We start from the raw sequence: 23,028 nt of genomic DNA, 5'->3' as shown, positions 1-23,028 counted from the left end.
GTGGATGTAGAACTTGTGGATAGGGAGGACTGACTGTACTCTTCACTAAACACAGCAATGCAAATCAAATAAAAATGAATGCTTGTATGGGTACTCTTCCATACCTAAAGTTTTGAAAACATTGACAAAAATGTATTCTTCTTGGTGTGAAATCAGTAATAATTTCAAGCTAAATTTTAATCATCTTTATCCTTATTGTGGATTGCAATAAAGTGACATAATTTCATAGATGGCATTCTCACTTAAATTAATGCCACCATAATAGCTACTTTAATGAAAAGATGATCCATTAAGGCTAGGATAAAATTGCAAGAGTCATGCTTCATTACATCATAAACTTCTCCAGTATGGCATTTTGCTCACATGCAACCCACAATTATCAATGACCTGTCTGTGGAAAATCCACAAGCAGGACATGAGTGCAACACTACCCATCAGATGGGACTACATTCAGAAGCAAACTGCTTCTGATAGGTGTCTGTGTGTGAGAGAGTCATTACATGCAAGTCTGCACTAACTGGAAAAGAAAGCTGGGCAAAGGGGTTCATAGATGGAGTTCTTGTGACTTACTGCAGGTATCTTGTTATTAAATCTCTCTCAAACAAAGTCTTTGTCAACTCTTTTGACTGTCATCTGCTGCCAATCATAGCAGCTAAACAAAAATTTTGATAGTGAGCACAGACTTTAGCACTCTGAAAATCCGCAATTGTCTTTTTCTCTTTTCTTGTATTTCTAAAAGACTATATCTTAGCTCTTGGAGCAGCCAAGATAATCCCAACATTGCAAAGAGACAGGTGAAGCCTCTGATGACTGAAAGGTGGAATGAATAAGACTTCCAAGGGGACAGAACTTAGATTCAGAATAGAATATATCAGCTTAATCTGAAAATTCAATGGAAATGGAATTTTCCTTATACATAAACATGATGTGTGCCAATCATTGCCAATAGTGGCTTCACAAGAATGCCACTCCAGGGGTGGAGAGCTGTAAATAAACACATAGACAGGTAGAGAGCATTCCGCATTATGAGAAAGTTTAATGGAACTTGCAAAAAAGAGGTTCAGTATATCTTCCCATTTAAATAAAATCCTTCTATTTAGGCTTCAGAGTTGCTTACCTTCAACCAAAGCATCCCACTCCTCTTTCCTCCCCATTTTTATTTTATAACAGGAACTCTACATAATCTTCACCGGTTCTTAATCTATTGTTTCATCATGGTGTAGAAGTGACCCAAGGCTTTCAAATTTATGCTGCAGGAGCAGGTCTTAGAAAACTGGTAACATTTGAAGTATGGCTTTTGTGGTAAACTATATGTTTGCCATCCAAGAACCAACCTAGCTGAGTACAAGCAGGTTTGTCACCAGACAGCTGGCCACTAGGTTATGAACTGGCCACAGTAGCTAGGAACATAACAGTGATATGAAATAGTTCTGAGTTGCATTGGTTTGCATGCATTGCATCAATGAAATTATGGATCTTCAAGATATGCTGTGACTCCTAAATACACTTTGTCTTTACTGGGCTATTTGATGGGTTTACTGCACCCTTAGAGGTATTATTGTTTTATACTTTTGAGACTACTCCAAATGTTAAGGTTTCTGCAAGCATGTCAGTACCAGCCTCTTGCTTCCCAGTAGCCAAATTCTGTCTTAAATCCTAGTAGCTCTTATCACCTGAATTTGCTGTTGTAATGATTACTGTGGGCAACTGTTTCCCTGTTTGTCCTGGAACGTAAGATATTAATATTTTTCTACACTGTCAACAGTACACGAGCTTTTAAAAACCAGGATGAATTACTGCGGAGCTGTGAAGACTGCAGTTTGGGCCGGGTTGGGGGTGGAGTCGGGGCATAGCATCTACACAATGCATGCCCCGGCTCCGCCCCAGGGCAGCATAACACCACATGCTGCACCACACAGCACGTAGTGTTATGGCGCTCATCTGGCACTACGTCCATACGGCAACCTGGAAAGGCTAGATCAGGGCCGTAGCATGTGGTTGCCGCAGCCACACGCTATGGCCCTGATCTGGCTGTAAAAGGGGCGGCTAAACAGTACTAGGCCTGCAGAGTTATTTTCTTCATCTTCCAAAAATATAAAACCTTGTAACAGAGCAGCTCTCTTTACACCCTGAGTATTACAGAAATGAGACAGAAAGCTTAGCTCTGCTTTGCATAATCTCCACCTGGTGACTCAGTCCACCCCCTCAGTCTTGATTGTCTTCTGCTCCTTTTCCTGGTTTCTCAAAGGAAAGCAACTCCAGGAATCTAGGACACCAGGACTGTCTGCTCTTCCAAGCTGACGAAATTGGTCATCCCTGCCCAAGAACAGAAAGGTGATGGAGTTCCTGGGTATGGTACCCAATGTATGAGAAAAGCAGCAAAAGACTACCTCGCTGTTGCTTTAGCACCATGAAGGATTTCAAATTACACAGAATGGTAGGTTTTAGCAGTTATAAAGAGAACAGGGTTATTTATTCATGCAAATAAATTCAGGGAGAATGTGGCCAATCCAGAAAATATTTACCTCTTATACTGAAAAGCAGGAAATTGCAAACAGCTGCAATAATCCAAGAATGCTAATTAGTCCATGTATTTTGAATTAAATATGCTTTGGGATTTTAGACTACAATCCTATGCCTCTCTACTCAAAAGTAAGTCCCTCTGAGTTCAGTGGGGTTTACTATCAGCTAAACAGACTGCAACATATACAGCTTATGTATCAGGAGATAGATGTACCCATAGAACAGATTTTTTCCTGCCTGAAATCAGATTTTCAATCTAAAATCATTCAAAGTAAAAAGGCATGGGGCAGCAAAATATTTGCCAGTGTGCCATGGGCTAGCAGCAATCAGGGCCTAGGCCAGTACACATCCCTGCTAAGTCTTCCACTTCCGTTGTGGGGGATTGGCAGACATGTAAGGTCAATCTAGCATTCTTTTCCATTACAATCCTACTACCTATAGTTCACCAACAGCTAGACTTGCAGAAGCACATTTGATGGGGCATGGGGGAGACTTGAGTATCTTTGAGAGCTGGCATTAGAGGCGTCTAATAATTGCATGCAGTCCTCAACCTGAAGCTTATCCACATGCATATTAAGGATTCATTTCACTCATGCAACTACCAATGAGAAATTGTATTAGGTGCACAGTACCATTAGACCATGGTGGGCAACCTGTCATTGTCCAAATATTGCTGAACATCAACACTCATTATGTTTGACTTTTGAATATGCTGGATATCAACACCCATCAGTCGGTTAACAGTAGAACTACACTGGATGGCCACAGGTTCCCCACCCTTTTCATTAGACAAAAAAGACTGTTTGCTGAAGTATTATAAATTTATAGTACTGTACTTTTAAGGTATATTAAAAAGTCAACAATGTATCTTTTATGAATCAATATTACCTACAGATCAGACAGTTATCTAAATTAATGGACAAAATAAACACTTCTACCTGGTAAATCAAATAAAGAATTCTTGAACAAGTTGTTCGGCTAATGTGATGTCCACTAAACCACATCAGACAAAACTGTCAGTCAAAAATCATCCGGAAGTTTTGTCCACAGATCCTCTTCTACAGCATCACAAGTTTGTTTTCAGTTGAGTTATATCTGTAACAAAAATTAAAGTAGTTGAGGAAGAATGCCATCTACCCATCAGTACTTTATGATCCTAAATGGAAAATCTACAAGTTTAATTACTGAGTAGTAAAACATACAGCTCCAGCTCATCTTCCGGAAGGCATCAGGTGCCTCATATCCACAATTCTAGTTCTTCAAGACAAAAGTTTCTGCTTCTGAGTCACACAAATCTACACTGATATAATCCAGCCTCAACCATCTTTTGAAGTTTGAGAACATCAATAAGCATGTAAATATAACTAAGCCGATAGCCATTATTTATTTGGCCTTCCAAAAAGCTAACCACAGGATTCAAATTCTCCTATCAAAGAAATCAATAGCCATAGGATTTTACCAATTCTTAACTAGTTAAAGAGCAGGAAAGTGTGAGTAAATAGACAGTTTTCACTATGGAAAAAGGTAAGCACTGGGTCCAATGACTCATAAATTTTCTGAATTAGGAATGAGCAGTGTGGCTAAATTTGTAGATGACACCAAATTATTTAGAGTGGTGAAAAATGAAATGGTAAGCAAAGCTCTCCAAAAGAATCTCTTCAAATTGAATGAATAGAGAACAACATGGCATTGGAGGTTAGGAAGCTATTCATATTGGAGCAAACAAAACCTTAACTTTATTGTTCAGCTGACAATGTTTGAATTCCAGAAAAAGTTCTCAGTTATATCTCAATGGCATCAGCTGAAAGTATTTCCAAACAAAGTTTTATTTGTTGTGCAACTGCTCTGCATCATTGGTGGGGGGTTGTAAAGGGGCTCCAGACATCATCTTACATTTACACAGACACACTTTGTTTTCTTTCCACTACTTCCCATCTTTTTCTTTCCACAAAAAATTCCAATAAAGAGGAACAAAACCAGAATAGCTCCACTGTGCATTTTGACATTGTTACTTGGTAATAACAATACATCTTTGTTCAGAAACACCTTCAGTGTGCAGGTGCAGTGGAAAAAGTATATCTAGTACTACCAATTATTAAGAAGGGAAGTGAACACAACATGGCTAGTACTGCAATGGCCTAAATTCAACTGCTTATTCCACCTACCATAAATCCACCCAGTTAACCACTGAATGGTAAGTCAACATTTATCTAAATGCCACTTATTCAATATGTCTGGCCTGGCTGCTGAGACCAGCAATTGAATTTAGGCCAATGTGTTTACAGCCAATCTATTTCAGCCACAATTGCACTATTTATAATTCTGACCAATCCTCTTGAGAAAGAAAGTCACAAAACTGGGGAAAATATAGACAAAGACATTTTTTTAAAAAAAGACTGGAATTTTTTTCCTTACAAATAAAGGCTATAGGGTTTGTTTGTTTGCTTGCTTGTTTTTTAGTTTGTAAAAAACATGGCAAAGCAAAGAAAGAGGTGGTAGTATGTTTGTACATGTGCCTTCAAGTTGCAGGTTCACATACAGCAACACTATTAGTTTCATAGGGTTTTCTTAGGCAAGGAATACTCAGAGGTGGTTTTCCTTGTGACCATTCAGTCACTAAATAATACTTCATTAATAAATTATTTAAATGATTAAATGATAAAAAATGATAAAAAAATGATTAGACAATGGACTTGGTATCCTTGGTTCAAGGACCCCTGTGAATACCAAAATCCATGAATGTTCAAATTCCATTAAATACAATGGCATAGTGAAATGGTGTCCCTTCTATAAAATGGCAAAATCATGGTTTGCTTTTTGGAATTCATATATATATATATATATATATATATATACACATACATATACACACACAGTCCGTCCTCGCCTTACGCGGAGGGATCCGTTCCGGATCCCTCCGCGTAAGGCGAATTCTGCCTATGCTCGAGCCCCATTGGAAACAATGGGGCTTGGGTGCGGCGGCGCGGGCACGCGCAGGGCGCAACGGGCGCACGCGCCCATTCCATTGAATGGGACGCGCCGCTCCTTCCGCCCCGCGCGCGCCCCACGGCTTGAGTGCGTATGCTCAAGGCCGCGTATGGCGCGGGTGCACTGTATATATATTCAAGCCGTGGATGATTGAATGTGAGGATAAGGAATCCCTAGATACAGAGGGCTGACTGTATTTTTTTTATATACGGATTCATGCATCCACAGTTTGAAAATGTTCCAAAAAAGTATAAATTTCAAATATCAAACCTTGATTTTCCATTTTTTATAAGGGACACCATTTTGCTATGTCATTATATTTAATGGGACTTGAGCATCCATGGATTTTGTTATCCACAGGGGGTCCTTGAACCAAACCCCAGCATATAACAAGGATCTACTGTATTATCTTATGCATTAAAATTAATATGCTGTTTGTAACACATTACATTGGCCCTTAAGAATATTTTCCCCAATTCCTACATGGCACAGTAGAAGAACATTCAGTCTATCGCTGAGATTCCAAAACAAATTCTGAAACAGATGGAGCTGGCTAGTGAGAGAGATCAGTTGGTCCACTGGGATCTTCAAGTCAACACTGCAAAGTGAATATTAAGTACTGAATACATTGCTGTGCGTTGTTAAAAAAAAATCACAATGAGGAAATAATGGGCATTTGAAAGACTTTCTATTATATGAGCAAAAACAAAGCAAGGAGGAGTGGCTGAAAACTACATCTAGGCTGAAAAATCCATGAAGCTGAAAGGCAGGCAGCATCAAAGCTTGAGAGGATCATCCAGTGGGTAAGGTTTACCTCATATATTCATTTACACAGAAGAGTACATTTTCATTTTATTTCACTGCAAAGAGGCTGAAGTAATGCAATGTTATTCAAATATTCCTGCCTTATCCAACCTAGGCCAAGAGTGAGTAAGAGGTAGATGATCTGTGGTGGACTCAACTATCGTCATCCCCAGGCAGCAGGGCCATGCTGGGTTCATGAGCATGATGGCTTTGTAGCCCAACACATCTGGAAGCCATTAGGCAGAGGAAGGCTAAGGTAAACTATGGCCTACAAGTAAGATCAGCTGTGTCATGATAGCCAACTTTCAAGTTGATTGGATATGAGTTCTCTGCAACAAAAAGTCTTAAAGTGTTGCTTCATTGACAAAACAAAAGCCAATGAGGAATTACCAAACTAGTTTTCCCCCGTAACATGAATATTGCTCATCTCCTTTCAAGTTACCTGGGTTATGTCAATCCTAAACTATTATTTTAAGAACATCAGTCTTAAGACATAGGAATTAATTCTATCCAGTGCACTGATATCAAGAAAAATATTGGTTCAACAGTACTGGAAGAACAGTGAGATGACAGGAACCAATAAATACAGCTTAGGTCCAGACTGTACTTGAAAGACTGTATCTCAGTATATCAGTCTGCCAGAAAGGCAGAACAGATGGGCAGGAAAAAGCAGCTGGAACCTGCTTTTTCCAGAAGTTGATCGAAATCCCGCTGTCCGCAGTGACGCCAAGGTGCCCTGAATGTGCATGGCCCACACCACTGGGTAATTTTTTTTTGTCGCCTTCCTACCAAGCATGCGCAGCATCACACAAACACACTGCCGGTGACTACTTGCTGCCTGGATGCCATCCCACTAGATGGCCACCCCTTTGATTGGCCAAACACCTGTGATCCTCCAGTTTGACAGGGCATCAAAGTATCGATCTGCCCAGTAAAAACACTAGCAAAGCACAATCATTAACACTAGCAAAGACTCCCACCCTACATGCCCCCTTCACCCCATGGTCCCTCTTGGACTGCCTGATCTGTGTATTTTGTACTTTATCCACTGGTGGTATCACAGTTTCACTTTTTTGCTTTGCCACACCAACCACTTGAGTACACCAGCTCCATCCTTTTTAAATGTGCACCTGCATCAGTGCACTTATATAGAGCTTTATGGTTAGGGTTAGGATGGATTGCTCCTTTAGAACTGCTCCAGCATCGGGGCATTTATATGCAGGATCAAAGGTACACTTTTTCTGGGCTAAATTGGAATATCCCAGGTTTTCTTTGCTCCAGTTTTTAGCCCCAGAGCGTAGCTTCAATCCAGTTTCTACACACTTTGAAGTTGTGCATCATCTAAACGTTCCACCTTCAAATCAGTTTAAAAATACTTTATTTGGCCCATCTGTTTCACCCCAGAGTCTTATGATTCACAGGGGAAGGTTTTCTCTCGGTCCCACCACCATCACAGGTCTGTTTAGTGGGGACACTGAAGAGAGCCTTCTCAGTGGCTGCTCCCACCTTCTGGAATTCCCTTAGACAAGAGGCTAGGCTGGTCCCCTCCCTGCTCTCCTCTTATTGACAGGCATAAACCTTCATATTCAAGTTGTTTTTTAGTGATTAGTTGTCTTCAGGGAAACCCACTGGATGACATTGGGCAAGTCACATTCTCTCAGCTCCAGAGGATGGCAATGGCATGCCCTCTGAAGAAACATGCCAAGAAAATGCCATGATAGATTTGCCTTATCGCCTTCGAAATGACTTGAAGGCACACAACAAAAGCTTTATTAGGGTGGAGGGTGACTCTACTTTTAACTTGACTATGTTTTTAATGATAATATAATGATAATAATAACATTCCCCACCATCACTCCCTTCTCCTTTTGTGTCGTGTCTTCTTAGATTGTAAGCCTGACGGCAGGGAATCGTCTAACTAAAAGATTGTATGTACAGTGCTGTGTAAATTTACAGCGCTTTATAAATAAAGGTTAATAATAATAATAATGTATAATTTTTAAAATGGTGATATTTTAAATAATTGTATTACTGGGTTTTTAGCTAATTTTGTTTTATTGTTTGTGAGCCACACTGGGTCCCACACGAGGAGAAAGGCAGCATATAAATGCAACAAAGAAATAAATGATATGAGCTGCATCTACACTGTAGAAATAATATAGTTTGACACCACTTTAACTTTAATGGCTCTATTTTACAGAATCCCAGAATTCCATTGGATGAAGCTACAGCACTTAATGTGAAGTTGAAGTGCATTGTATCTGCAGTACAGATGCACCCATGGACCACTGCCAAAATTACTTAGGCCATAGATGAGATTCACGCAGCCTTCCAAATGTCACTGAAGCATAATCCCCAGCATCCCTCACCACTGGTTGTGTTAGCTATGACTGAGGGAGTTGCAGTTCAGTAACATCTTAATAGCTGCTTGATTTCCACCTATGCCTTACACAACAGATAACGTCAGGCTGCAATCCCATCCTTGTAGCCATAATACATTGGGACTAATTTCCAAATAAAAACGAATAGAGTTGTGTTATTAAAGTCCTTTGAAATGTTTGAAAAACATTTAGAGTTTAGAAACAATTGTATTATGTCAGGGAGTTGGATTGCTGTTTTTGTTTTGTTTTTTAATCTGCTTTTTCACAATCTTTACTTTTCAACTTCCTTCAATAGTCATAGCTATTTCGGGATACTGCTGCAGAGCCAGAGTTCACACAATTTTTTAAATAATGTTATCAGTGACACTGCTGAAGTTGATCAGATATCTATCCGTATAATCCATATAATCAAAGTCACCTGCCAAGGCTTCCACCGCAAGGAAGATAAAGCATCATTTTATTATTACCCTCACAGCCATGATGCCTTATTTGTTCCATAGTTGAAATGTGGCATCACAATATTTCACAGAAAACCATATTCTGCTCCTGCCTCACTTAAGAGGACAGCAAATAACTAAACAGAGAGAGGTTAAAGCTGTGAATGAGGCTAATGGAAATCAGAGTAGCATGCTGCTCTTAGTAGAATTACTGCTCACAGCCAGACATACTGGTTCACCAGTTTTTCTAAGGCCTCCTAAACACGTTCCATACAGAATCGAACAGTGGTCAAAAAGAAAACACTCACCACTCTTTCAACTTGACACCTGGAGTATAGTACCCATGGGCATCACTGTGTTGACAGACACTTCCCTTGGCAACAGCCAGACACCCTGCCCCTTCTGAATTTTAAAAAAATTAAAATAGAAAACATTGGAAACATATTGTGCTGCAAAATGAAGCACCAGCCTCCAATGCCATCTTTCTTCCAAAGAATACGGGGAAGGGAGGAAGAAGGATGGACAGCTGCAGCCCCATGTTTTGAATCATGCCCAGCTGAACAGTTGAAAACAAAAATGTAATTTCAGAGAGCAGTGACAGGGAGAATTCTCTAACCCAGTGATTCCCAAACTCTGGCCTTCCAGGTGTTTTGGACAGATGAAACCAGAACTCTCCTTGGAAGCCGAGATGATCAAATTGAGGCTGTTGTACTTTGGCCATATAATGAGAAGACATGGATCACTAGAAAAAACAATAATGCTAGTAAAGGTAGAGCGTGGAAGAAGGATGGGAAGACTTCAAGCAAGATGGATGGACTCAATTAGAGGAGTCACAGGCATGGGTTTGCAGAGACTGAGCAGAACAGTGAAATATAGGGAGTCTTGGAAGTGTCTCATCCACAGGGTCGTCATGAGTAGAGACCAACTTGAGGGCACTTAACAACAACAACAAATAAGGCAAAAGTCTTTGTTGCAAAATTTTGAGCATCACTTTGGTGTCATGAGAGATTAATGCAACAGTCCAGTGGTTACTGCAATCCGTGGTGTACCCTTTCTTGTGGGACTGGAATGTATATTGAGTGTTTCCAATCTGTGAGCCATTGTTTAGTTTTCCATATTTGCTGGTAGATTCTTTTTAGAATTTGAACAGCTTCTACCACAATAGTTTGAAAAAGTTATATTGATATGGTATCATTGTGATTTATTTCTTCCAAGTGCTTTAAGAGGGCTTCTATTAAAACTGTAGGTTCATTTACAAAAGGTTCTTCCTTGAATTAATCTGTCATCCTTTCAACTCTGTCACATAGTTCTTCAGTATATTGCCCTTAATTTCTCACATTTCTCACATCTCATATATGCAAGATCTCTTGTTCTACCCTTTTTGGTTCTCTTCCTCTATTTTTTTGCATTGATTATTATAATAGTTTTGTTTTTGTCCCTACGCACAAGTTGCTGAACAGTGACATTCAGGATTCTGGCCCTATTTCTGTCATCTAATAGGCTTTTATGTCTTTTTGTCTGTATACAGTGTCTTTTTGAATTGTTCCCTGACAACATCCCTGGTTTTGGTCCAGAGTTCTTATGGTTCTCAGTATATTAGGCTTAATAGAACAGAACTATTCTTTATGTGATCTTTAAATTCTACCAAGATGTTCTTCAGGTTTATTTTTACACAATTATTTATTTAGCATGCTTCTTTAGATTTACTCTAATTTTTGATATTAGCAGTTCATGGTTTGTGCCACAATCTGTTCCTAATTTTGCTTTTGTAAAGATAAAGGGCTTCTCCATCTTCTGCTTCCAATTATATAGTCCATTGGCCATCAGGTAGTTTCCATGCATATAGTCATCTCTCTGGTTGTTGAATAATGAATTTACAACAAACAAAGTGTTGACCTTACAAAATTCAATCTTTGCTCTCCTGCTTCATTTCTTGACCCTAGGCCAAAGTCTCCTACAATGTTTGGTTTTCCACTGTTTCCTGCGTCTGCATTCCAATCACCTCTGGTTACCAACTTGTCCTTTTTTGGTATGTGATCAATTTCCACCTGGAATCCATTATAGATTCTTTCAGTTTCTTCCTCTTCTGCCTCTGTAGTTGGAGCATAAACTCAAATTACAGTTATATTGATATTTATTTTTAGATTTTCATTTCCTGCTGTGTTAAGCACTGACTGAAAATGACCCATTCTTAAACATTTTAACATGCTCACACTAAGTACTGCAATGTTTACATGTTCCATTTCTTATTTTACTGTGTCTAGCTCGCCTGATTCATGTGTCTTATCATTCTCTGTTCCTATTATATGAGTTGAGCAGCTTCAGACATTCAGGAGTGGTTTACTGGTATTTGCTTCTGTGCAGTATTAATAAGATTTAGCTAACATGCAATTGTCATTGTCTCTGAGAGTTCCTCCACCAGTACCACCCCTCACACACATACACACACACACATTTGCTGCTGCCCAAAAGTTGTTTGGGATATTTAGTCTGGCTCCACAGAAAAAACCTGTCTGACATGGGAGACCCCACCAGCAATCATGCTACTATCAGCATAGCTTCTTGTTTCACAGGAGCAGGCAATCCCACCATCATGGAAAAGATGTGCCACGGTGGGGCTTTCACTGTACAGTTAGCCCTCCATAACCACAGATTTATAGCCATGGATTCAAGCATCCACCGTTTGAAAATATTTTTAAAATATAGAAATTCTCAAAAGCAAACCTTGATTTTTGCCATTTTATGCAAAGGATACCATCTTACTGTGCCATTATATTTAATGGGACTTGAGTATCCACGGGGGGTCCTGGAACCAAACCCCAGTGGATACCAAGGGCCCACAGTATTTGTTTTATTTGATTCTACTGTCAGTCCCAATGAGTCCATTTTGGAGGGGGCATGAGTGGAGCACAAACAAACCTATACAGAGACTGCATGCATGTTCATGCTGCAGTTTCCAAATATGCCAGAAACAATTAGTGTATTTGCTTTGTTTAAAAAACAATAGCAAACCACATCCCTTGCCTACGACAACCCTATGAAATTCACAGGGTCACCATAAGTAGACAGGCAATTTGAAGACAGGTAAACACACGTCTATGGGATTTCTAATGCAAATAGTGATTTTCTTACGGTGCAGCATTACTCCAATCATACATACTCAGAACTGAATCCCATCTTGTTCTGCTAGGGGTTAACCCCAGCACAATTTTCACTGCAGCTTCTGTCATTATGACAAAAATTCTCTGTCAGCTCAACTTGCACATTCTTGTTAGCTGCTAATGCAGTCTCCATGATCCTGCTGGTATACACATGGACTAACAGTGATGGTTTGTGGACAGAACAGGAAGGGGGGCACCTCATCCCTAAACATGGGGAAAGCACCCTTCCTGTTTGGTCCATGTTTTGGAAAGCAGGTAAGCTATTAAAAACACCAGGAATTAACCAGGAATTAACTTGCCACTAAACCACTACTGATCAGATCCTTTTCCAAGCCAGTTTCAAAGATGCTGTAATGGTGCAGCAAATATGAGTTGAATTGTGAGTCAGGCATGCAATGGAACAATCAGATAGATATTACACCACATGCTAGATGCTGCAGATAGCTCTCCACTAACACTCTTGATGTGGCCATATTACAATTTGCCCAATACTTCCATGTGAGCCAGTTCCCAAATTCCAGTTTTTACACCTGTGGGGAGATCTGAACCAAAGTAAAGTTTGCATTAAAGCTATCTAACCTCCTAGTGTCCAGTGACAAAAAAAAAAAAAGCTGTATTTTAGTCAGATCTGCATTCCCTCCAGACAACTCAAAGGATATCAGTTGTTTATCATTTTTCAACTTCACAGATTTTTATGGTTAAGATTAAGCACCATGAGGCCAGTTCGGAGATGCTTTAAAATACACAGCTCCTAATGCAGCAACTGAATGGTGCCATGTAGCTATTCCTTTTTTCTCCCTTGATAGATGGAAGAAGCAATGGGAAAACACAGGAGAGCTTTAAATGGAAGATGAGAATGACTGAATGCACTGTAAAATTCTAAGAATAAGGCTGTGAATAAGCCCTGTCTGAAAATGCCCTTGGTAGCTGGGCGTCACACTAGAAGAGGAACCTTTCTCTTTAGTCAGTTCAAAAAAGATTGCTTTTAATGTCTCCAAAAATTTGACAACCAACATGGCCACTACCAGCATGGCCAACTGGTATGTAGCATGATATACAACCTGAGGAATAGAAAAGCAAAAGGCACCCTTGGTGCTGCTGAGTTTCAGCATTTCCAATAAGAAATTCACTAACCTTTAGGCATAGTGAACAGTATATCAGGTTTCAACAAGGGAAGTGGAGGTTCAAGTTCCCACTTGATCACAACGTTCACTGAGATTGTCCTGGGCATACCATTTTCTCCCAGACTAGATTATCCCAAAGAGTTGGTGTGAAAATAATATCAGAACTGCAAAGCACCCTGTGCATTTGAAGGATTCAACAGAACTCTTTAAAGAACGTGCTAGAAGAACAAAGCTTCTGTTTGAACTATCCTTAAACATGTCACCCTCTAGCAGTGCTCAGAGGATAAACATCCTATTTCTTTGTGTTATTCCAGAGCACTAAAACACTCAAACAAAAACAAAAAAACCCTTCAACCATGCAAGTGTTATCTGCACATTCTCTTTTTACCAGTTAGGAAGCAACAAAAACCACAAAAGGGGGCCATAAACCTGTTAGAAGGTTTATGAAGAATTTGAGAAAGCATCATAGAATGCCCTTATATTTACAGTCTTATTTTCAATACATGTGCAGGGAACAGAAGCAGAGGAAAAATTAACACTGTGGTATCCCTTTGGGGCACACATTCTCAGTGTTCTCTGTAAACATAGTAACAGGTCCCTTGGTAAGTTTTATTTTTATTTTTGGAGATGTACTACTGGGAGATCAACATATCTCATCTATAAAACAAGATTTAATGTCCTATTACGAGAGCAGCACCAACATATTTCATAAGAACTATCTGTTTCACACCCTGGGAAAGATGTTGGTGGATTTATTTACTGGAACAGATTGAGGTTCATTCCTGTACCGATTGATTTGCAAACTAAACTGAAGCACTACAGGAATCACTATGGATGCTGTTTCTTCGTTGAAAAATTCAGTAGACAACTTCACGTAGGATGCAGCCCAACTATCTTATGTTCGCAAAACATTCTCACCACCATTCCATAGGCTAAGGCTCAGCAAAAAAAAAATCATCATATTAACATGGCACATGCACACATACTGTAAACAGAAGCAAAAAAAAAAAAAAACAAATAAACCATCTTCCAAAAAAATTAGCCATGCTCATAAAATACCAATGCAATTTTTAAAAAAAAAAAAAATATTTCAATAGATCAGTAATTGGTGTTTGGCAAATTTTCAAAATAAAGGGATTCTACTTTTGTAGGGTAGTCAGTATTAAAGGCCATGTTGTCCAAAACTGACTCAAAGATATAGCATACTAAGGATGGCTCATTCACCTAGAGGTCATAGTAGCCTCTAGGATATACAGAATGATCACTGTTCATCCATCATATCCTTCTCTTACCAGACTGTTCCTACAACACTCCTATTTTTTACATTACATACCTGGTGGCTACACACAGATCACTATCAATAAACCATGAGACAGAAAAGACTGCTAGGGACAATGTGACAAGGCACTAATAGGTGCAGCTGATTCAACAGGTGGGATAAAATTTACAAGTGCCATTATGGCTTGTCTTACAGATCAGGGAATCACTGTTGCAGTCAGTCCTCCAGATTTGCGGCTTTGACTTTTGTGGATTTTATTTATGTTCTCTCTTTATTTATGTTTTCTCTAGGAATTTCTAAGTCATCCAGTGCAACTCTGCTGGAAGTTGACCATAGAGTTGCACTGGAGACTTGGAGATTACTAGAGAAAACATTTCTCTAGGCATTTGTAGGTCCTCCAACATGATTCTATGGTCAACTTCATTTTCACAGGTGTCCTGTGCCCCTAACCCTAGCGAATGTGGAGAGCCAACTGTATTCTATTTGTATCTCAAGCCAATACTTTTATAGGTGTGAGGAAAGTAGAAAGCTCATGCTCAAGTGCTGTACTAAAGGGAACAGACTATCTTGAATAATAGCTCTCCAGCTAGTTTTATTTTACACGGTGGCTGTAAGCACATGTCAGTTTTTAAGACTGTAACTATATACACACCAACCTGGGAGGAAGCACCATTGAATATCCTGGGATGTACTTTGCAAACAAACATGCAAGGGTTCAAAGTACATGCCTCTTTCTGAACTATCTGTTGTCAAGGGTCCAAGGTAAGCATCACGTTTTAGATTAATAAATTCAAACAGTTTTTGTTCTAAAGAAACACATCATTACCTGAGACAATAATGTAGCTGATAAGTTCAGCAAGGCAATAATTTGCCTCAGTAGGATATACGATAGCAGTTACTGCAGCGGGCTTACGACTCTTGCAGATTCACATTAAAATAAAATAAAAAACCTTTATCAAGGCACCAGATCTAGTTTGATCTTGGAAGCTAAGCAGGATCAGCCCTAGTTTGTACTTGGAAGGAAGACTGACATGACAGGTGCTGTGGGGTATATTTCAGGAGAACTGGCCCCTCTGCCTAAGAGAATACAATGAAATCCATGGAGTTGCCATAGGTCAACAAGCGACTTGAAGGTGTGTGTGTGCATGCCCCCCCCCCACACACAACTACATAACTACAGAATCATGTTCCAAAATTCACAATCTCTATGATGAGTAAAACCCTTACTCTCACTGCTTCTGTAAAAAGATGGTGGCAATAGTAGTAGTTTGCTTTACTTGTGCCTCATTGTACATCAAATGTATGTTAGAAATTACATTTATCCAACATTCTAAACAGACATCAAAACTGACTTCTCTATTTTTCCTTAGTTATTCTCTCTTTGTCAGCTGTCTGTTTTAGGTTTTCAAAAAATCCTTTCTTCTCCCTTCTCAGTCTTGGGAGGCAGGATAGGGTGCATCCAGCATGCTATCCATGAAAAAACTTCCTGCAGAAAACCTGGCAAAATGTGCATCTGGTTTTCAGCAAAGATATGTAAGCTGTCATGGGAGGAAGGCAATGACAAACCACCTCTTGAGCATTCTTTGCCTAAGAAAACTCCATGAAATTCATGACATCAGCTTAAACTGACAGGAGACTAGAAGGCTCACAGAGAAACATCCAGTGTTAATCTTACCTGGACACTACCACCAAAAGGAACAATACTTGTTAGTCACAGCTAATTTAAGGAGCAACATTACATTTACCCCAATAAGTGTAGAAGTCACAAAGTCACCCTCCCCACCTGCCTGTTTCACTGCATTTTATTTAGCATTCATCATCATCTGTTGTTGTTAACCACCTCAAGTCAATCTCAACTCATGGCGAACCTGTGGATGAGACATCTCTAAGACTTTCTATCCTCCATTGCTCTGCTCAGGTCCTGTAGATTCATACTCATGACCTCCTTAATAGAATGCATCCAGCTTGTGATTTTCCTCTCCTTCTATTGCCTTCAACCTTTCCTAGCATTGCTGTCTTTTCCAATGAGTGGCACCTTCTCATGATGTGGCCAAAGTATGACAGCTTCATTTTAGTCATCTTGGCTTCTATGGAGATTTCAGGCTTCATCTGTTCTAGGACCCATTTCTCATCTTTTTAGCTGTCTAAGGTATCCTCAGCACTCTTGTTCACCACCACATCTCAAAAGAATTTTCCTCATATCCCTTTTCTTCACTGTCCAGCTCTTGCATCATGGCAATGAGGAATACAATGCCTTAGATGAGTCTAACTTTAGTGCTTAGATATGTAGACAAATCTTATTGCACCTTTGAGACTGAGAGAAGGTAGTTGGCAGCATGTGCTTTCATAGGCTTCAGTCTATGCTGAGGAAGTAGATTGAAGTCTATGAAAGCTCATGCTGCCAACTTCTTTCTTTCAGTTAGTCACTTTTTTCCCATTCAAACAATTTCATATCCTTACATCTTCCTTCTTCCCCCTATCTCTCATTTCTCAACCTACCTCCTTATACCTTCTTGTATTTCACCTAAAACCATCTTTCAATCCCACCTAAAATCCTTCTATTTCCTTGTTCTCTATCTTTCTATCATCTTCCAATTCCTTCCAACATCATCATCCCAGTCCACTACTTCTTCCAATCTCCAACATTTACTCCTACCAATCCAACATACAACTTTCACTTAGTCTAAAAGGTGCTACAAGGTCGCTTTGCATGCTGGTTATATCTTTGAATTTCAGTGTTTAGATGTCTATCTTTCCTCTTTTAGGATCTTGTCTAGTTCTTTCATGGCTGCCCACCCCAATCCTAGCCTTCTTCTGATTTCTTGACTGCAGTTCCCCTTCACAGATCCTGTTTTTAGTTTGATCTTATCACTGTGCCTGGGGACTCTTTCATTGCAAAACCCTTTCCTTCCTTACTTCTTTGCAAGCCCTCCCATCAGCTCAGGCAGCACAGCTATTTTAACACATGCCCACACCAACATATTGGGGTCCTCACCTTCCAAACAGCCCCCAGTTTAGAAGACAAGTTCAGGGCAGTCTAATTAACTTGCTGTCTCTCAGCAGAAAGATTCATCCACACACTGAGCCTTGCAGAACCATGGGGCAGCAATCCTTCCAGAATAATGAATGGATATCAAGGGGGAGAAATGAGCAATCTGGAGTAGGAGCCCTGCAAAATGGGAACAGATGCCCAGCTGCCGAAACATTTGGGGGGAAGTTTCATTAAGGCAGGTGGTCAACTTCGATTCTCCCCTTCTGTCTCTTGGGCTGCATCCACACTGGAGACATAATCCGGTTTGACAGCACATTAGCTGCCAGGGTTCCAGGCTAGGGCATTCTGGGAATGGTAGTTTATTGTGCAACCAACTACCATTCCCAGAATGCCCCAGCCTGGAGCCCTGGCAGTTAACGCGGTCTCAAACCGGATTATGCATCCAGCGCTCTGCAGCTTGCTTTGCAGTTCACGATCTATAGTTTGCTACTAACAAAGCTCTATCTTTGCAGTTCTCAAGTCTATAGTTTGCTACTAACATGCCCACTGGAGAATTAGGGGCTTGCGCAGGCTAAAACTACTACTCCTTGCCCAAGCATCTCTCTCTTTTTTTTTTTTTTTGGGGGGGGGGATCTTACCTTCTGCCTGCAAAGCATCTCCAAAACAGGAGCCCACTGTCATGCTGCAGCCTCTCTTCCTTTTCCCGGTCCCTTTCTCCGGCTGACTGGCCTTGCTGCTAGCAAACCAGCATCACCCCCACAAGGCCACGTCACTTCCTTGCTGGGCTTCCCAGGATCCCCTGTATTGTAGTTCCCTTTCAAGCAGCCTGGGAGCCTTTGCAGCAGCAGCAGCCACGTGTGCAGATAGACTGATCTGCTTGCAGAGTTGGGGGAGCAAGGAATGCTTGCTACTGTTTGTTATGCTGTCCAGGGACTTTACCAGGACCTGCCCTACATTTCAGCCTTCTCCACAGGAGGAATTCCAAAGCGTCCTCCATTTGGAGCAGCAGCAAGACTAAAATGAAGCATGAATTCAGAGATATAGCTGTATTAGTTTGTGAAATCAGTCTGTAGAGAGATCTTGAAGCACCTTTGATTGTGACTAACTAAAAGAAAGAAGTTGGCAGCAGGAGCTTTCCTAAAGTCCACTTCCTCAGATGCATTTGTTGGAGACAACCGGGGCACAAGTAGGCTTAAGTCTAGGAAAGCTCATGCTGCCCATTTCTTTCTCTCATAGTTTTCTGTGGTTTTTTCTGGGCTGTGTGGCTGGCCGCATTCTGGAAGAATGTATTCCTGATGTTTCACTGCAACTGTGGCTGGCAGCTTCAGAGGATGGTGGCATAGGAGTGTGTGGGGTATGTATGTATGTACACACACATACACACACAAATACCTGTGGGACCCTTGTGTGGGAGGAAGTGGTTTTTATATGTTAATGGAGGAGTTAGTATGTATGTTGTACTGTGCTGAATGGCACACAGCCTGGAGGTGTGTTGTGGAATCATAGAGTTGGAAGAGACCACAAGGGCCATCCAGTCCAACCCCATTCTGCCATGCAGGAAATCCAAATCAAAGCATCCCCGACAGATGGCCATCCAGCCTCTGTTTGAAGACCTCCAAGGAGGGAGACTCCACTACACTCCGAGGGAGTGTGTTCCACTGTCGAACAGCCCTTACGGTCAGGAAGTTCCTCCTAATGTTGAGGTGGAATCTCTTTTCCTGCAGCTTGCATCCATTGCTCCGGGTCCTAGTCTCTGGAGCAGCAGAAAACAAGCTTGCTCCCTCCTCAATATGACATCCCTTCAAATATTTAGTGGAGGTATATAGCAATAGCAGTTTCATTTTTATACTGCTTCATATCACTCTAAGCCAGTGGTTCCCAACCTGTGGGACGGTACCCCTTCATGGGGGTCTCCTAAGACCACTGGAAAACACCTATTTAATTACAGTTATGAAGTAGCAATGAAAATAATTTCATGGGTTTGGGTCACCACAACATGAAGAACTGTACAGTGGACCCTTGTTATATGCTGGGGTTTGGTTCCAAGATCCCCCGCGTATAACAAAATCCGTGTATGCTCAAGTCCTATTAAATATAATGACATAGCAAAATGGTGTCCCTTATAAAAAATGGAAAATCAAGGTAAATTTATACTTTTTTGGAACATTTTCAAACCGTGTATGCTTGAATCCGTGTATAAAAAATCCGTGTATAAGAAGGGCCGACTGTATTAAGGGGTCACAGCATTAGGAAGGTTGGGAACCCCTGCTCTAAGCAGTCTCTAAGCCAGGGGTAGGCAACCTTTTTGAGCCGGGGGCCGGGTTGCTGTCCCTCAGACAACTGGGGGGCCGAAGCTGGGGGGGAGCTTCCACCCTCCGGGGGTGGGGCTGCATGCCAGGGGTGGAGATTCCACCCTTCAGGGGCGGGGCTTTCTCTGCTCCCTTTCCCGACCTCCAGCTGTCTGAGAAACAGCTAGAAGTGGGGGGGGGGGGTTGGGGAGAGGGGGTGACAGGCGCGCGCCTGCTCCTCCTGCCCTTCCTTGGCTCCCAGCTGCCTCTCAGAGACAGCTGGGGACCAGTAAGGGCCCGTGAGGGGCAGGAGCAACAGGCGCGCGGCCCCTGCTCCTTTCCTTGGTGCTTCGCCAGGCCTGAGGTGTCCTCTGAAGGACACCTGAGATCTGCTGAAGCCCCGCAGGGGGAAGGAGGCGTGTGCTCGCCCTCTCCTCCTCGGTCCCTTCCTTCAGCCGAACGGGCTCCAAGGGGCCCTTTCGGCTGAAGGAGAAGGAGGCCGAAGGGAAGGGCTTGGGCATGCCGCCGTCTTGGGCTCCTCCACCACCTTTGCAGCCCCAGATCTCTCTCTCCGGAGGGAGGCCTGGGGCTGCATGGGCCGCGACGGAGCCCCGGAGCGGCAGGCTGCCTCCTGGGCTCCTCCACGGCCCTTGCAGCCCCAGATCTCTCTCTCCAGAGGGAGGCCTGGGGTTGCATGGCCTCCTATAGGCCCGCTGCGGCCCCTGGAGCCCTGCTGGAGGGCTCCGGGGACCGCAGTGGGGCTCCTACAGGCCTGGAAAGAGCCGGCGGGGGGCACCAGCGCTGTAGGCCTCCTCCTCTTTCCCGGCCCCTGACAGGGCCCAGGGCCCATCAGAGGCCGGGAAAGAGCCGGCGGAGGGGGCCGCCAGCACTGGAGGCCTCCCTGCTGGTTGTTTCCCGGCCCCTCACGGGGCCCAGGCCCCATCAGAGGCTGGGAAAGAGCCGGCAGGGGGAGCCGCCAGCGCTGGAGGCCTCCCCCTCTTTCCCGGCCCCGCGGGCTTCTTCCCAGCCTCCACGGAGTCCAAGAAGAAGGAAGGAGGCCGGCGGCCCCCCAAAACCCCTGCGCACTTGTGCGAGGGGCCTTTGGCCTCTGATGCGAGAGGCCCGGTCCTGCCGCCGATTGCCGCCGGCATGGGGCCTTTGGCAATCAGCGGCAGGACCGGGCTCGGGCCAGTCCCCCAGCCTCGCCGGGCCACATGTGGGCCGGGGGTTGCCGACCCCTACTGTAAGCGGTTTACAACTGTGAGCTAATTGCCCACATCAAGCTGGATACTCATTTTAGCCACCTCAGAAGGATGCAAGACGGAGATTTGTGTCTATTTTATTGATAATCCGTTGTCTGCGGGAGGAGAAACCTCTTGAACCTGCGTGGTGTTAATTTCCTTGTCTTGAGTCTTCATTTTGGTGTTTTTCAGTACTGGTAGCCAAAGCTTGCTTACAGACAAACTCCACCATTAACATGTAGAACCACTGCCTCCCACGCCAGGGTCCCACAGGTAAATATACTCCACCATGCCATCACCCTCTGAAGATGCCAGCCACGGTTGGAGGCAAATCATCAGAAATAAATTCTTCCTGAATGGGGCCACACAGCCCAGAAAAGCCCACAGAAAACTATGAAAGGAAGAAGTTGGCAGCATGAGCAGAGGGTTGGACTGGATGGCCATTGCTGTCTCTTCCAATTCTATTATTCTATGATCTATGATTCTTCAGATGTCTCCACCAAATGCATCTGAGGGTCTACAAAAGCTCATGCTACCTTCTTTCTTTCATAGTCTCAAAGGTGCTACAAGATCTCTCTACATACTAAGAAGCATGATTTTATCTTTATGATTATTTTTAGCTTTTATTTTGTCATTTATTTTATTTTGTCCTACATTTTTCTGGAACATCCTCCATTTTGCAGTGCCCTGTCCTCCTTTGTAGTTGACTTTTGATCATCCTGCCGCAACCCATGGCAACCCTGTGGATGAGACATCTCCAAGACCCACTTTCCTCCACTGCTTTGTTCAATTCATGTAGATTCATGCCCATGTCCTCTCCAATTGAGCGTGTCCAGGATGACCCAACATCCTCCTTTTCCAGGACATGTCCTGTATTTCACCATTCCGTCAGGAGAAATTCCAAAACATCTCTCATTTTGAGCATAACTAAGAAGCATGAATGTATCTTTATATGCCTGTTTTTAGTTTTTATTTGGTCAGGTCTTACATTTTTCTTGAATGGCCTACATTTCTCAGTGTCTTTGTGGTGAGGACAAAATGTCACCCTGAGTCTATCCATCTGGCAGATGGTCTTCCTCTCTTTCTACTGCCTTCCATTTTGCCTAGCATGGTTATCTTTCCCAAAGATTCATGTCATCTCATGATGTGGCCAAAGTACAACAGCCTTCCAGGGAGATTTCTGGCTTATTCTGCTCAAGGACCCATTTGTCTTTTTGGCTGTCCCAGGTATCCTCAGCACTTTTCTCCAACATCACATGAATTGATTCTTTTCCTATCCTCTTTCTTCACTGTCTAGCTCTTGCAACCTGTATTGTGATGGTGAATACAATGGTTTGGATGATTCTGACTTTAGTGCTCATCCCTTTCTTTCAGCTGCTTTTAAAATGTCCCATTTTCTTACTCCTCTCCCCCCTTTGTTGTCAACTTACATCAGTCGCTTCAAATTTCAGTGGCTGTAAATTGCTGGTGGTTAACTGGGGAGGGGGGAAAGGAGAGGAGGGAGCGGAGTGTTGCCCTTCCTAGTAGGCGCCGACAAAAGCAAACTGCTGCAGCCTCTCGTAGCTTGTATGTCCTTCCTCAATAACTTTTGCCAACTTGAGTGTACTCTGATGTTGTTTAACCACACACATTCCATTTTTTATCTGTCAAATTTGGAAGGGTATGAATTAGTGCCCATGACATTAGAAGTGAAAAAGGGTACACTGCTCTTCCCTATATAACCTATCCCAAATCACAACCTTCTGAGAACTGCTATTTTACTTATTTTCAAAATCAGACTTTTTTCCCTGATTATTTTAGAACCTGAATA

The 23,028-nt window shown here is 42.2% G+C and overlaps 1 protein-coding gene across 2 annotated transcripts in view; it reads right to left on the bottom strand.

The window, feature by feature from the left end:
* CCDC134 (coiled-coil domain containing 134) overlaps positions 1 to 18,474 on the bottom strand; it is a 32,913-nt gene extending 14,439 nt beyond the window's left edge. Inside the window, exons 1-2 of one of the 2 annotated variants that reach the window (XM_089523735.1) lie at positions 18,328 to 18,474; positions 3,462 to 3,618 (exon numbers count right to left, since the gene is read on the bottom strand). The gene's annotated coding sequence lies outside the window, so the exon portion shown is untranslated. Of the gene's footprint in view, positions 1 to 1,117; positions 1,304 to 3,461; positions 3,619 to 18,327 lie in introns of those variants that run through there. The other variant, XM_089523736.1, reaches the window with a different exon arrangement.
* Between the last annotated feature and the right edge of the window lie 4,554 nt (positions 18,475 to 23,028).

Source organism: Sceloporus occidentalis, unplaced genomic scaffold, assembly GCF_023333645.1.
Source record: "Sceloporus occidentalis isolate IW3139 unplaced genomic scaffold, rSceOcc1.0.p SCAF_5, whole genome shotgun sequence".
NCBI classification, from domain to species: domain Eukaryota; kingdom Metazoa; phylum Chordata; class Lepidosauria; order Squamata; family Phrynosomatidae; genus Sceloporus; species Sceloporus occidentalis.
The sequence above is the reverse complement of the archived record's forward strand: the minus strand, read 5'-3'. Positions and strand labels throughout refer to the sequence as shown.